Here is a 14,264-nt window from a genome sequence, read left to right on the forward strand (position 1 = left end):
GAGTTGGATAGTGGTGGTAAGCAATCTGTATTTCACTTTTCTCCTTATGTCCCATTAAGAGGAGTTTAATTAAAGTGTTATTATATTTTCCATTTATAGAATCTCTTTGGTGTAATGTCTCTTTGTGTCTTTTGCCCATTTTTTAATTGGATTTTTTTAACTGATTAATTTTCAGAGTTCTTTATATTCTAGATTTAAATCCATTGTCAGATATATGGTTTGCAAATATCTTCTCCTATTCTGTAGCTTGTCTTTTCATCCTCTTATCAGGGACTTACAGAGAGAAAAAGTTTTTTTTTTTTTTTAAACTTTGATGAAATCCAGTTCATCAAAGTTTACCTTTTGTGGGTCATATTTTTTGTGTCCTGAGGACTCTTTACCAAGCCTTACATCCTGAAAATTTTCTGCTATGTTACCTTCTACATTTTTATAGCTTTATACTTTATACTGTAATTTCTGACCGTTTAGGTTTTTGTATAAGGTATGAGGTTGAGATCAAGGTTCATTCTTTTGCCGATGGATCTCCGATTGATCCAGCACCATTTATTAACAATACTGTACAGTCTGCATTGAATTGCTTTTGCACCTTTGTAGCAAACCAGTTGGCTGTACTTTTGGGGTCTGTTTCTGGGTTCTCTATGGTGTTACATTAATCTATGTGTCTATTTGTCTGTCATTACTACATAGTCTTGCTTACTCTTGTGATACAATCAGCTTTGAGAACAGAATAATTCTTCCCATTTTATTTTTTTTAGAATCAGACATCCAGGTTCCATTGTCATTCCACATATTTTAGAATAGGCTTATCTATATATTAAAAAAATCTTCCCGGGATTTTGATAGTAATTCTGGTAAACTTTATCAGTTTGTGCATCTTCAGTATGTTGTCTTCCATCCATGACATAGTAGGTCATTTATTTTGATCTTTTATCAGCATTATATGATTTGCAGCGTACTGATTATGCGTGTGTTTTGTTAAATGCACATCTAAGCATTTCTTTTATTTTTAAAAAATAAATTGTATAAGTGTTATATTTTTAGTCTTGGTGCCCATGTGTTGTCCATTGCTAGTACGTAAAAATACAACTGATTTTTGTATGTTGACCTTATAGCCTGTGACCCTATTGAACTTACTTAGTAGTTTAATAAATTTCTTTGATTTTTTTCTGAATAGATGATCGTTCCAAATATAGGGCCAATTTTACTTCTTTATTTCTGATTTGTGTGCCTTTTATTCCCTTTACTTGCCTTAATGTACTAGCTAAAACTTCAGAACTATACTGAATAGAAGGGATGGGAACAGATATCCTTGCCTTTTGTGATCTTAGGGGAAAGCTTTGAGTCTTTCACCATCAAGTAATGATATTGGTGGGAGGCCTTTTGTAGATGTTCTGTATCAAATGGGTAAAGTTCTTTCTACCTAGTTTTCTGAGTTTTTAGTTCGATGACTAAGAAATATTGTCACCTGTTTTTTCCGTATCAGTTAATGTGATCATGAAATTTTCCTTTTTAGCCTGTTAATATGGTAGATTACACTGATTGATTTTGTAATATTAAACCAGCCTTTTAGAATAAACATATTGTCATGGTATGTTTCTTTTTATGTATTACTGAAAGTTTATTTGCCAATATTTTGTTAAAGTGTTTTTGCAGTGGTACTATATAATGAATACTGGTTTGTAGTTTTCACTTTCTGTACTGTCTTTGCAATCAGGATAATACTGGTTTCCTAAATGATTGCAGCCACTTATTTTCTAGAAGAAATTGTATACAGTTGGTGTTAACTCTTCCTTCAGCATTTAGTAGAGTTCTCCAATGAAACTATGAGGGCCTGGATGTATTTTTTTTGGAGTTTTAAAATTAGTAATTCAGTTTCTTTTTGTTTGTTTTTAATTTTTACATAAACTCTTTATTTTGTAAGTTTTAGATGTATAATAAAATTGATAAGACAATACAGAGTTCCATATTCCCCACACCCAACATCCCTGTAATTAATAATGTTACATCAGTTTATAATGTTTGTTAAAAGTAGCAAACTGACTTGATACATTATTATTAAAGGGCATATTTTTTTTCTCATTTCTTTTGTTTTTACCTAATGTCATTTTTCTTTTCCAAGATACCACATTATATTTTGTCATATCATCTTAGGTTCCTCTTGACTGACAGTTTCTCAGACTGGCCTTGTTTTTATTTTTTAATTAATTAATTAATTAATTAAAAAAAATTTATTTTTAAAAATTTACATCCAAATTAGTTAGCATATAGTGCAACAATGATTTCAGGAGTAGATTCCTTAGTGCCCCTTACCCATTTAGCCTATCCCCCCTCCCACAACCCCTACAGTAACCCTCAGTTTGTTCTCCATATTTATGAGTCTCTTCTGTTTTGTCCCCCTCCCTGTTTTTATATTATTTTTGTTTCCCTTCCCTTATGTTCATCTGTTTTGTCTCTTAAAGTCCTCATATGAGTGAAGTCATATGATTTTTGTCTTTCTCTGACTAATTTCACTTAGCATAATACCCTCCAGTTCCATCCATGTAGTTGCAAATGGCAAGATTTCATTCTTTTTGATTGCTGAGTAATACTCCATTGTATATATATACCACATCTTCTTTACCCATTCATCCATCGATGGACATGTGGGCTCTTTCCATCCTTTGGCTATTGTTGATAGTGCTGCTATAAACATTGGGGTGCATGTGTCCCTTTGAAACAGCACACCTGTATCCCATGGATAAACACCTAGTAGTGCAATTGCTGGGTCATAGGACAGTTCTATTTTTAGTTTTTGAGGAACCTTCATACTGTCTTCCAGAATGGCTGCACCAGCTTGCATTCCCATAAAATTACCAAATCAGTTTCTTTAACACTTAGGGGGTTATTCAAATTATTGATTTAACTTTCTTTAAATTTTGTTAGGTTGTGTTTTTCAAGGATTTGGTCCATTTCATCTAAATTGTCCAATTTACATTGGATAGTTGTTCATAGTATTTCCAATTATTCTTTTGATCTCTGCCTTGTCTGTAGTAGTATCTTTTGGTTCCTTCCTGTTATTACTAATTTGTCTTCTTTCTTTATTTTTTTGGATATTCTTACTGGTTATTATCATTTAAAAATTTTTTCAAGAACCAGCTTTTAGTTTTACTGATTTTCTCATTTTTCTGTTTCATTTATTTCTGTTGTTATTTTTATTATTTCCTTCCTTCTGCTTCCTTTGAGTTTTTTTTGCTCTTCTTTTTTAGTTTCTTGAGGTAGCAAGTTATATTATTGGCTTGGGAACTCTCTTTCCTTTCTTTTTAAATATTATTTTAGAGAGACAGAGAACGCACAAGTACGGGAGAGGGGCAGAGGGAGAGAGAGAATCCTAAGCAGGCTCCATATTCAGCATGTAGCCTGACGTGGGGCTCAATCCCATGACCCTGGGATCATGACCTGAGCCAAAATCAAGTCAGATACTCACCTGACTGAGCCAGTCAGGCATCCCTGAGAACTTTCCTCTTTTCTAATGTAAACATTTAGTGTGACAAATTTCTCTCTCAGCATTACTTTAGTTGTGTCCTACAAATTTTAATATGTTGTATTTTCATTTTCATTTAATTCAATGTATTTTTAAATTTTCGTTTGAGATTTCCTCACTGTGTTACTTAAAAGCATGCTTTTTTGTGTGTTTTCTGTCAGTTTCTATTTTTATTCCACTGTTGTAAGTGAACACATCCTGAATGATTTTAATTCTTTAAAACTTGTTGAGATCTGTTTGTGACCCTACATATGGTTTATTTTTGTATATGTTCTGTAGACCGTTGAAACAAATATGCATTCTGCTGTTTTGGGTGGACTGTTCTATTCATGTTGATGAGATCCTGTTTGTTGATGTTCTTCTATATCCTTTGCCAAGTTTCTGTCTAGTAATTCTATCATTTGCTGAGACGTGAGTGTTGACAATCCCCAAGTGTAAGTGTCGATTTGTCTATTTCTCCTCTCATATCCATCAGTTTGTACTTTATGTATTTTGAGCTTTGTTGTCTGATGCATACACAATTAGAATTGAGTCTTCTTGATGGATTTTCTCTTTTATGATTATGTAATATTTTTCTCTATCCTTGGTAATTTTCTTTTTTCTGAAGTCCAGTTTATCTGATGTTTATATAGCCATTCCTGATTTCTTTTAATTCATCTTTGCATGGCATATCTTTGTATTGTTTTAATTTCCACCTACTTACATTGTTATGCTTGAAGTGTTTTTGTAGTCAGTGTATAGTTGGGTCTGCCAATCCCTATTTTTTGATTTCTGGATTTAGACCATTTATATAATGTAATTATTTTTAAGTTAAGGCTTATGTCTGCCATCTTGTTTTTGTTTTATGTTTGTTCTCTGTTTCTCCTTTCTCCATTTTTCCCCTTTCCTTTAAATTACTTGGACATATTTTAAAAATCCATTTTGGTGTATCTATAGTATTTTTCACTAATGTAGCTTTTTGTATAGCTTTTTCAGTGGTTGCTCTAGATACTGCACTGTATATACGTAACTTCCTATGATCTGCTGGTGTCTATTGGTGTTAAGTGAACTATAGAAATCTTACCTCTCTTTTTGTCCCTTTACCCTCATCCTTGCATGGTATAATTGCCTTACCTATTTCCTAAAACAATTAGGCAACTTTGTAATACATTAGACAGTGTCATAATTTTTCTTTCAACTTCAAACATAATTTAGAAAATTCAAGAGGAATGTAAAAGTCTATCATATTTACCCAGAATCTTTCTTTTTTTATTGTTCATTTGTTTGTTCTTTCTGTTTTTCTTTCTAAATTTCCAGATTTCTTATTTATCGATTCCTTTCTGTTCAGAGAACTTTATTTAGCCAGTCTTTTAGGGTAGTTCTGCTGGTGGCAACTTCTCTCAGTTTTTCTTTATCTGAGAATGTTTTCCCTGTTCATTTCTGAAGGATATTTTTGCTGGATGAAGAACTCTGATTTGAAGTCCTTGAATTTCAGCACTTGATAAATGTTGTACCACTTCCTTCTGGCCTTCATAGCTTCTGATGAGATATCTGGTGTTATGTGAGTTATTTTTCCCCTAGAGTTAAGGTGTCATTTCTTTTCCTTTGCTTCTAAGATTACTTCTTTGTCTTCAGTTTCTAGAGTTTGAGTATAATATGCTTAGGTATGGATATATTTGAGTTTAAGTTGAGTGCCTGCTCATCTTCTTGAATTTGTAATTCATTTTCTTGACAAATTTGAGAATTTTTCAGATGTTATATCTTTGAATATTTTTTTAGGCATACCATCTTTCTCCTTTCCTTCGAAGATTCCTATGACAAGAGTGTTAGATCTTCTGTTAAAATTCAAATGCTTAATTTCTACTGGTCTATTTTCTCTCTGTTGTTCAGATTGGTAATTTCTGCTATGCTGTCTTCTTTACTTTGTCCTCTCCATTTTGCTGTTAAGCCTATTCATTGAGTTTTAGAATTTTATTTTGTTTTATTTATTTTATTTTATTTTATTTATTTATTTCATTTCATTTCATTTCATTTTATATTTTATTTTATTTTATTTTATTTTATTTTATTTTATTTTATTTTATTTTATATATAGAGAGAGTGTGTGTCCAAGCAGTAGAAGGAGAGAGAGAGTATCCTAAGCAGAATCCCAAGAGAGAATCTCATGCTTAGCCTGGAGCCCAGTGTGGGACTCAATCCCATGACTGTGAGATCATAACGTGAGCTGAAATTAAGAGTTGGATGCTCAGCTGACTAAGCCACCCGGGTGCCCCAAGGTTTAGAATTTTAATTATTTTTTAAAAATGCATTTGAACCTTCTTTATATCTCCTTTTTCTTAACTGAGAATTTGTAGTTTTTTATTTGTTTCAAGCATGTTCATAATTGTCGAGGTATTTTTGTTATTGATCCTTAAAAATTCTTACCAGATAATTCTAACATCTATGTCTCATTGTCAGCCTTTGTGCATTGTTTTATCTCATTTTAGGTAAGAATTTCATAGCATTGTACAGTGAATGATTTTTTTATTGAATTCTGAACATTTTGTTTATTATGTCATCAGCCTTCTGTTCGTATGTAAATTTGTGGCATAGCAGGCACACTCTGATACCATTCCAGTGGGGAAAGAGGGGTGTCATGTCTTTACTCATGGAAGTAAAAGTCCAGGTTACCTACTTGATGTCCATTGACAATGGAGGGAGGAAATGTGGTCTTTGTTACTGACAGGTGAGGATGGGAGAGCAGGCTCTTTTTTTCTTTCTTTTCTTTTCTTTTCTTTTCTTTTCTTTTCTTTTCTTTTCTTTTCTTTTCTTTTTTTTCTTTCTTTCTTTCTTAATAGGTTCACACTCAGCATGGGGCCCAACATGGGGCTTGAACTCACTACCCTGAGATCAAGATCTGAGCTGAGATCAAGAGTCAGATGATTTACTGAGTGAGCCACCAAGGTGCCTTGGGAGACCTGGTTCTTTAGTGTGTATCCACTAATACCACTCTGGTTGAAAGTGGGAGAGGTGCCTTATTATGACTCCCCATATACTGTCAGGGGATTGGTACCTTGTTACTACTAAGTGTTGGCAAAAGACTTGACTCTTCACTAGGCCTTATCTGATACAACTCAGCAGGAAAGGTTAGGGGCATCTCAGTACATTTGGGTCTCAGTAGAAGTCCAGGGTTCCCATGTGGTCTCCACCGATCCCACAGGAGGAAATCTTGTTATCATTCAGTAGGGATAAAAGTCTCATCTTCTTTCTTAGTCTTCACTGACCCCTCCCTGGCAAGGAAATTGGGGTGACTTATTACAGCAAGGTGAGAGTAAAATTCTAGTTTTCTCTTTTTACTTTTGATGGCAGAGGTGTGGATGGGGTCACAGTTTTTCTGTAGTGTTTGGGTAGAGTAGAATTGTTACTGTCTGATTTAGAAAAAAGAATTTTTTAGTAGGTTGCTCCTTTTCTGCATCTTTGGCTGGATTGGGAAAGCTTTCCTTGGGAACATATTTGTCTGTGCCTTTTGGTGTTTCCGGGTTGCTGCTGCTTCAGCACTCAATTTAGAATATATCAGGCAAAAAAGAAAAACCAGAGAGGGGTGCCTGGGTGGCTCAGTCAGTTAAATGTCCAACTCTTGGTTTCGGTTTAGGTCATGATCTCATAGTTTGTGAGTTCGAGCCCCACATTGGGCTCTGTGCTGATAGCATGAAGCCTTCTTGGGATTCGCTCTCTCTCCTTCTCTCCCTGCCCTTCCCCACTCATGTTCTCCCTGTTTCTCTCTTTCTCAAAATAAATAAACCAATTAAAAAATGTATCTATATATGAAGAAAACCCAGGGAAATCATTGCTCAAAAGTACCCTGCTTTCCGTTGCTGAAATGTTTCTTTGGTTCTAATGTGCAGATTGGCTTGCTTTTGTGCTTTTCCTTCCCTAGGGGCTTAGGTTTTAGCATTCTCAGGTTTTCTAGGTCACTTGCCATTTTTCCATTTGCTTTTCAATTTTTTAGGATTTTCTGGTTACCATCTCTTCTCCTAATTCCTTCATTCTTATAGATTTATTTCTAAAAATTATTTTATTTTATCAGTTTTTTGAAGGATATGCATTTTAGTTTTAAGGATCTGTTTTAAAGTATAATTCTTCAAAAGTATTTCCTTTGTTTGAGGTTTTTATTTAAAATATTTTAGATCCACTCTCTCTATGCCAGTGGCTCCATGACATTGTATCAGTCAAGGATCATTAGGAAGTTACTTTAATGGAGGGAATTCATTATAAAGAATTCTTGACTAGATGTTTAGAACTGCAAAAAAGGATATTTTCAGCATGGTATCATGGAAATAGCGATTGCAACTATATCATTTCTAGGTTTAGGAGAAGAAAGAAGATGGAATTAGAACTTAAATGAATTCAGAAAGAACTCTATAAAGCTGAAATCCTGGCCTTAGAATTGGAGGTGCTTGTCAAATGGTACTGATGTCTCTAACCTCAGAGGAGAGGTCTGTGAGGTTGGTACTTAGCCCACTGAGGAGGGAAGTGATAGCTGGCTCTTCTTGGCATCTCTGAGGGCACATAATAAGGTACATTCTGCAAGTGTTGGAAACCCTGCAAAATGGATTCAGTTAAGGTTAGAAGAATAAACCACTATTGCTTGGCTGAATAAGCAAGGCTGGGGTGATGCCGACAGAAACAAGATGCACACAGGAAGCCAAAAATTAGTAAATGGGAAAGGGGAGGGCCCTTCTTTCACCGTCGTCATTGGGGTCCTCCTCTAACATCACTTACTTGTAGAACTCACTAGAAGTGTGATTTGCAAAGATCTGACCCCACATTAAGGAAGCAGATATAGAAGTTGGATTTGAACCCAAGAGACAATAACTTAAAAGTGATATAATTGTTTTTAGTTTGATCTTAAAATATTTGCATTCCTCAATTATTCAGATATTTACTTGTATTTTCAAGTTTGCTTTACCATATGATGCTATCTAATTTGCTTTTCACAATTCATTTATGATACAGAAGACGCAGTATTCTTCTTATTTTACCAATGTGAAACTGGAGCCTATTGAAATTAAATGACTTATTCAATCCCACATAGCTGAGGCAAAAATCTTGTCCTCTGGATCCTACCCCAGTACATTCAGTACTTTTTTGGATGAATTTATCTAATCTTATGGCCTAAATAGTGGTGTTAGCAGGTTGGGTCTGAGGACCCAGAGGGGTCCCACAGGACCAGTCAAATAGGATGGAAATAAAACGTGACTAGAAGTAAGTAAGAGCAGAGTTATTTGAAGATACATGGAGAGTAGATATAGAATGGAGGTTTGGGAGATTCATAAAGGAAAGGAGAAAGTCTCATCTTTGTTCAGGGTCTGGGGTTTTTACTGAGGATTGTGGTCTGGTATACGTGTCCTCTCAGGAATCCAGGAACAAGTTAGAACAAAGACAAGGGCCCAGGTATTATTCCTTGGAGCCAGGGGGTCTTGGTGTCGAGATGTCTAGTGCTGGCCGTCTGGAATATGCATATGATAGCTTCATCTGGTCATTCTCACCTGGTCCTTCCCTAGATGTTATCTATACTAGAGAAATCATTAACTCCTTGTCCCTTATAAGGAGGACATACACTATTTGTATTCTCAGTCATGTGTAAAGTGGGGGTGCAGCTCCTAGCAAGAGTAGAAGCAGGAAAAGGAGCAAAAGGCAGGTTTTTATGGACTCCTTCAGTTTTCTTATTTCTTTTTTAAGATTTTATTATTAAATAGTCTCTATACCTGATGTGGGGCCTGAGCCCACAACCTTGAGATCAAATAGTCGTGTGCTCCACCAACTGAGCCAGTCCAGTGTCCTCAGTTTCCCTATTTCATACTTTCATAAATCTTTCCCTAATTCCAGGCCATTATCCCTTTGTCTATGTCACATCTTCATTTAGATGCTAATAGGCATCTCATCCTAACATATCCAAAAAGAACTCAGAAGTTTCCCCCTTGAAACTCATTCTTCTTACAATCTTTCCCACTTTAGTTAATGGCAACCTTATTCTTATTCTAAGGCAAAGACCTTGGAGCAGTTCTTGACTCTTGTATTTCTCTCTCATCTTCAAGTTAATTAACAAATCTTGAAAAGTATAATTAGGTTCCAATGTCTTCTCACTACCTCTACTTCTATTTCTCTCATCTAGGTCATCACCTCTTCTTGGATGGATTATTTCAATTACTTATTATTAGGATCCCTAGTTTCCTCTCTAGTCCCTCTTCTGTCTGTTCCTAAGGAAATAAAACATTAGGCAGCCAGTATAATCCCACTGCATTTTAAGTCAGAAAATTTTACTGTACTGCTCAAAATATTCCAGTGTTTTTACATTTTACTCAGAGTAAAAGCCAAAGTCAGTAAGGAACCCCACCAAGCCCTATCTCATGAAGCCCATTTGGAGGTGTCCTGAACAACTCCAGAGGGTGTCACCCATATAGAATACAAGGTGTCACATCATAAGCTCACCACCTCCTACTTTTATCTCTTTGACTTTTTTTCCTACTATTTTTCTTTTCATTTATCCTATTCTAACCCCCTTGGCCTATTTGCTATTATTCAAACATGCCAAATATATCTCAGGGCCATTGTTCTCTGTGTTCCCCCCTCAGAGACAGGCTTTCCCCATGTATTCGACAGGTTTTTACTTAAAAGTATCACCTCAGTAATTCTTACTCTGGCCTATTTAAAAGTGCAGCTTATTCTTGTAGGCCCTATCTCTTTTACCTGCTTTATTTTTCTTATAGCATTTAACCCTATAGAATATACTATATATTAGATGTTACTTACTTTATTTATTCTCTGATCCCCTCACCAACTGTAATGTTTCAAAGTATTTTTGATTAGTTTCTAATTGGTATGCTCCAAGACCTATGGCTGAGCATTACACATAGTAGATACTTGATACATATTTGAACATTTGACATATGATATAGTAATCTCATATGACCACCATAATCTGTGAAGATTTGACCTCCTTCATATCAATGAAAAAGAATTTATCACTTTAAATTTTGAAAAAAGAATGAGAATCTGTACTAAGTTGATTCAATGTGGTGGGGCACAGAATTTACAAGATGGGGGTTAAATTGAATTGAATATGATGTATGTGTGTGATAGTAAATCTGTATCATAATGCCAAATTTGAATAATATTTGAAACTCTTATGGAAGATTGCTCTATCTACTATCCATCACAACTTAGAGCTATCATGGTTATTTAGTCAATGTGAATCTATTAAAACTATTTCCGTAAGGAAGCTAAAGCACATTGAACTATTGGAACCTCATCAAAATAAAAGGCTTCTGCACAGTGAAGGAAACAATCAGCAAAACTAAAAGGCATCCGACACAATGGGAGAAGATATTTGCAAATGACATATCAGATAAAGGTTTAGTATCCAAAATCTATAAAGAACTTATCAAACTCAACACCCAAAAAACAAATAATCCATTGAAGAAATGGTCAAAAGACATGAATGGACACTTTTCCAAAGAACACATCCAAATGGCTAACACACACATGAAAAAATGCTCAACATCACTCATCATCAGGGAAATACAAATGAAAACCACAATGAGATACCACCTCACACCTGTCAGAATGCCTAACATTGACAACTCAGGCAAAAAACAGATGTTGGTGAGACTGAGGAGAAAGAGGATCTCTTTTGCAATGCTGGTGGGAATGCAAACTGGGGGTGCAGCCACTCTGGAAAACAGTATGGAGGTTCCTCAGAAAATTAAAAATGGAACTACCCTATAACCCAGCAATTGCACTACTACCTAGGTATCTATGCAAGGGTACAGTTGTGCTGTTTCAAAGGGGCACATTCAAATGCACCTCATTGTTTGTAGCAGCACTATTGACAATAGCCAAAATATGGAAAGAGTCCAAATGTCCATCGATGTATGAATGGATAAAGACGATATAGTGTGTGTGTGTGTGTGTGTGTGTGTGTGTGAGTGTGAGTGTGTGTGTATACATACACACTCACACACACACACACACTGGAGTATTACTCAGCAACCAAAAAGAATGAAGTCTTGCCTTTACAGGTACATGTATGGAACTAGAGAGTATTATGCTAAGTGAAATTAGAGAAAGACAAATACCATAGGACTTCACTCATATGAGGAATTTAAGATATAAAATAGATGGACATAAGGAAAGGGAAACAAAAATAATATAAAAACAAGGAGGGGGACAACTGTAAGAGACTCTTAAATACAGAGAAGAAATAGAGGGTTACTGGAGGGGTTGTGGGTGGGGAGATGAGCTAAATGTGTAATGGGCATTAAGGAAGACACATGTGGAGATGAGCACTGGATGTTATACATAGAGGATGAATACTGAAATCTACTCTTGCAATCATTATTGCACTATATGCCACTAACTTGGATATAAATTAAAAAAAAATAAAAATAAAAATAAAGAATGCTAAAGTATTGCCCTATTGAAATGCTTTCTACGAGACTAGTTTTTGTATCTTAAAAAAAGTGTACCTACACGCAACTTTGTAATGCATTAGTAAAGAAAAGAAATTAAGAAAGAAAAATATTTGGGGCCAAAAATATATATACCGCTAGGAAATTGAACATATTGACAAAGCTGTGGTTTGGCATTGACTTTAATTTTTGGTCTTTAAGGATTACTAACAGAATGAAGTAAAAAGTTTCATTGCTCTTCTTTTACAAAGACACATTCAAATAGAATGACAAAATGCAATGCAAACTTCAAGGTGAACTTTAGAATTATAGGATGTTACCATGAATTGATGTACCAAGCTTGTTAGCATTCCCAGCCCCATCTCTACATAAACAATATTACTTCTTGTCTTGTGATTCTGGAATTATTTAATTGAAAATGTGTGGGCCCTCTGTCTTGAATGGGTTACAAAAAATAAAGGAAACAATGAACTATAGAATGCATTATCATTTTCCTGTTGATAGAATCAAGCATATAAAACAGCCCCAAGTAGAAAATATATAAAAACCCATATTTTGGGTTCAGAAATAGGGAAAATAGATAGAATAAGCTGGACAAATGTGTTCAGGATATCACAAATAAGACATCATGAAGTATCCAGCATGCTTAGGTGTGGCACTATTACAGGACTTAACGCTAGCAATTCGTATCAAGCAAAAAGTTAACACTGGAAAATAAATTCCTCTGACACTATCTTTGTAACTACACTCATGGTGTAACTTGTATTTCTTAAACTGTTACTCGTTTGATAAGGCTAATTTAATAAGAGAGAAATCCACCAGAAAGAAATGCATAGTAACTGAAAAATGAAATTATTCATGTTTGGGGGAAGGTAGGAAATGAGTAAAATTACTGCTGAGAGGGTTCACCGGCCTCAGGGAATGTTCTTTTTTACAGTGTTGTTGGCAGATGTGCGTTGTAATGAGTGTGCTAACCATGTCAGTTTTCACTGACCTGGCTTAAATATCATAATGTGAGAGCTTTACCTCTCTAAGAGAGAGATGCTGCAGCGCCTAGGAAAAGCAGGGGTTTTATCTGCTAGTAGAAAAGGCACAGTCTTGCTTGTCTTTCTCATGTTTGTAAGAGGCTTTAGAAAAGGGTTTGGCAGGGCCAAATGAGAGGGGAAAAAATCCTTTGACTGCAGACACCTTTTCTTTGTTCAGTTTGTGATGAAAGGTACACCTGTTACACATGGTTGCTTCTCAGAAACGTGTTAGCATTAGGTGCTGATAATCAGTAGAAGTTCTGTATCCTAGCATCTTTTAAAACTTCATATTCGATTTAATAGCAGATACAGTTGGTCTATCCTTTTCTTCAAATTTTTAGTTCAGCTTAATTTAATTTTTCTAAGTAGTAGTAGCATAAGTCCCACAATATAAAACAAAAGTGAGAGTCTCTATTTTTCTAATTGATTTTTATATTTTACTTTCTGCATATGGCAATACAAAGGGTTCTTCCTCTCTAGGTCACAGTCCTGCTTATAACTATTCATGAGGAACTAGAAACAGGAGTAGATGAAGATTACAACTGGACAGAGAAACCAGCTGGGAGATGGTGTTGGAGGTTAAGGGTGGGGGGGTGTAGTTAATTACCCAGGTAAGGTGGGGAGGGGCAGAGAGAATCTGAAAAGGGATAAACCCATGGTTCAGGCTATCATGGAAATAGGGGTGAATCCAGAATAGGAGTCAAGAAATCAAAGTATCAAATCCAGGGGCCCATCCAGAGCCACCACATAGCAAGGATATGTACAAGGAGATTGAGGAGTGATGTGTACTATAAATGTACTTGGTAGTTCTTAGCTTCTCCATGGATAGATCTGGAGATCCTTAAAGATATCCCATATCTTCTTGACATCAGCTAGCTAAGTAACTGAGACTCTAGCCCCACCCTGCAAGTCCTCCATCCACTCTGTTCCTTGTTGGGGGGATGGGGGAGTGGTCAGGTACCTTTTGTGTTTTTCTACATCGCAGATGTGATCCGAATGGCCACTTGGTGGTTTCTTTTAGCAAAAGCTGCTTCGTATTCATTCTCTCAATACCTGCTGCTTCTGTCCAGTTCCCTTAACTACAGTCTGCAGCTACTGAGCTCGTCTCTGTCCTTGCTGTGGTTGAGGAGACATATACCTTGATCTGTGAAGATGACTAATTAGTAGGTTTTTCAAGGATTGTTTGGCTCTTACATTTCAGTACCTTTTAACTACTCTTAGACCTACCTTCTAAAGTTCACATGTAAGTATCAGTTTGGGGTGCCTGGGTGGCTTAGTTGGTTGAGTGTC

Source organism: Acinonyx jubatus, chromosome C2 (assembly GCF_027475565.1).
Source record: "Acinonyx jubatus isolate Ajub_Pintada_27869175 chromosome C2, VMU_Ajub_asm_v1.0, whole genome shotgun sequence".
NCBI classification, from domain to species: Eukaryota; Metazoa; Chordata; class Mammalia; order Carnivora; family Felidae; genus Acinonyx; species Acinonyx jubatus.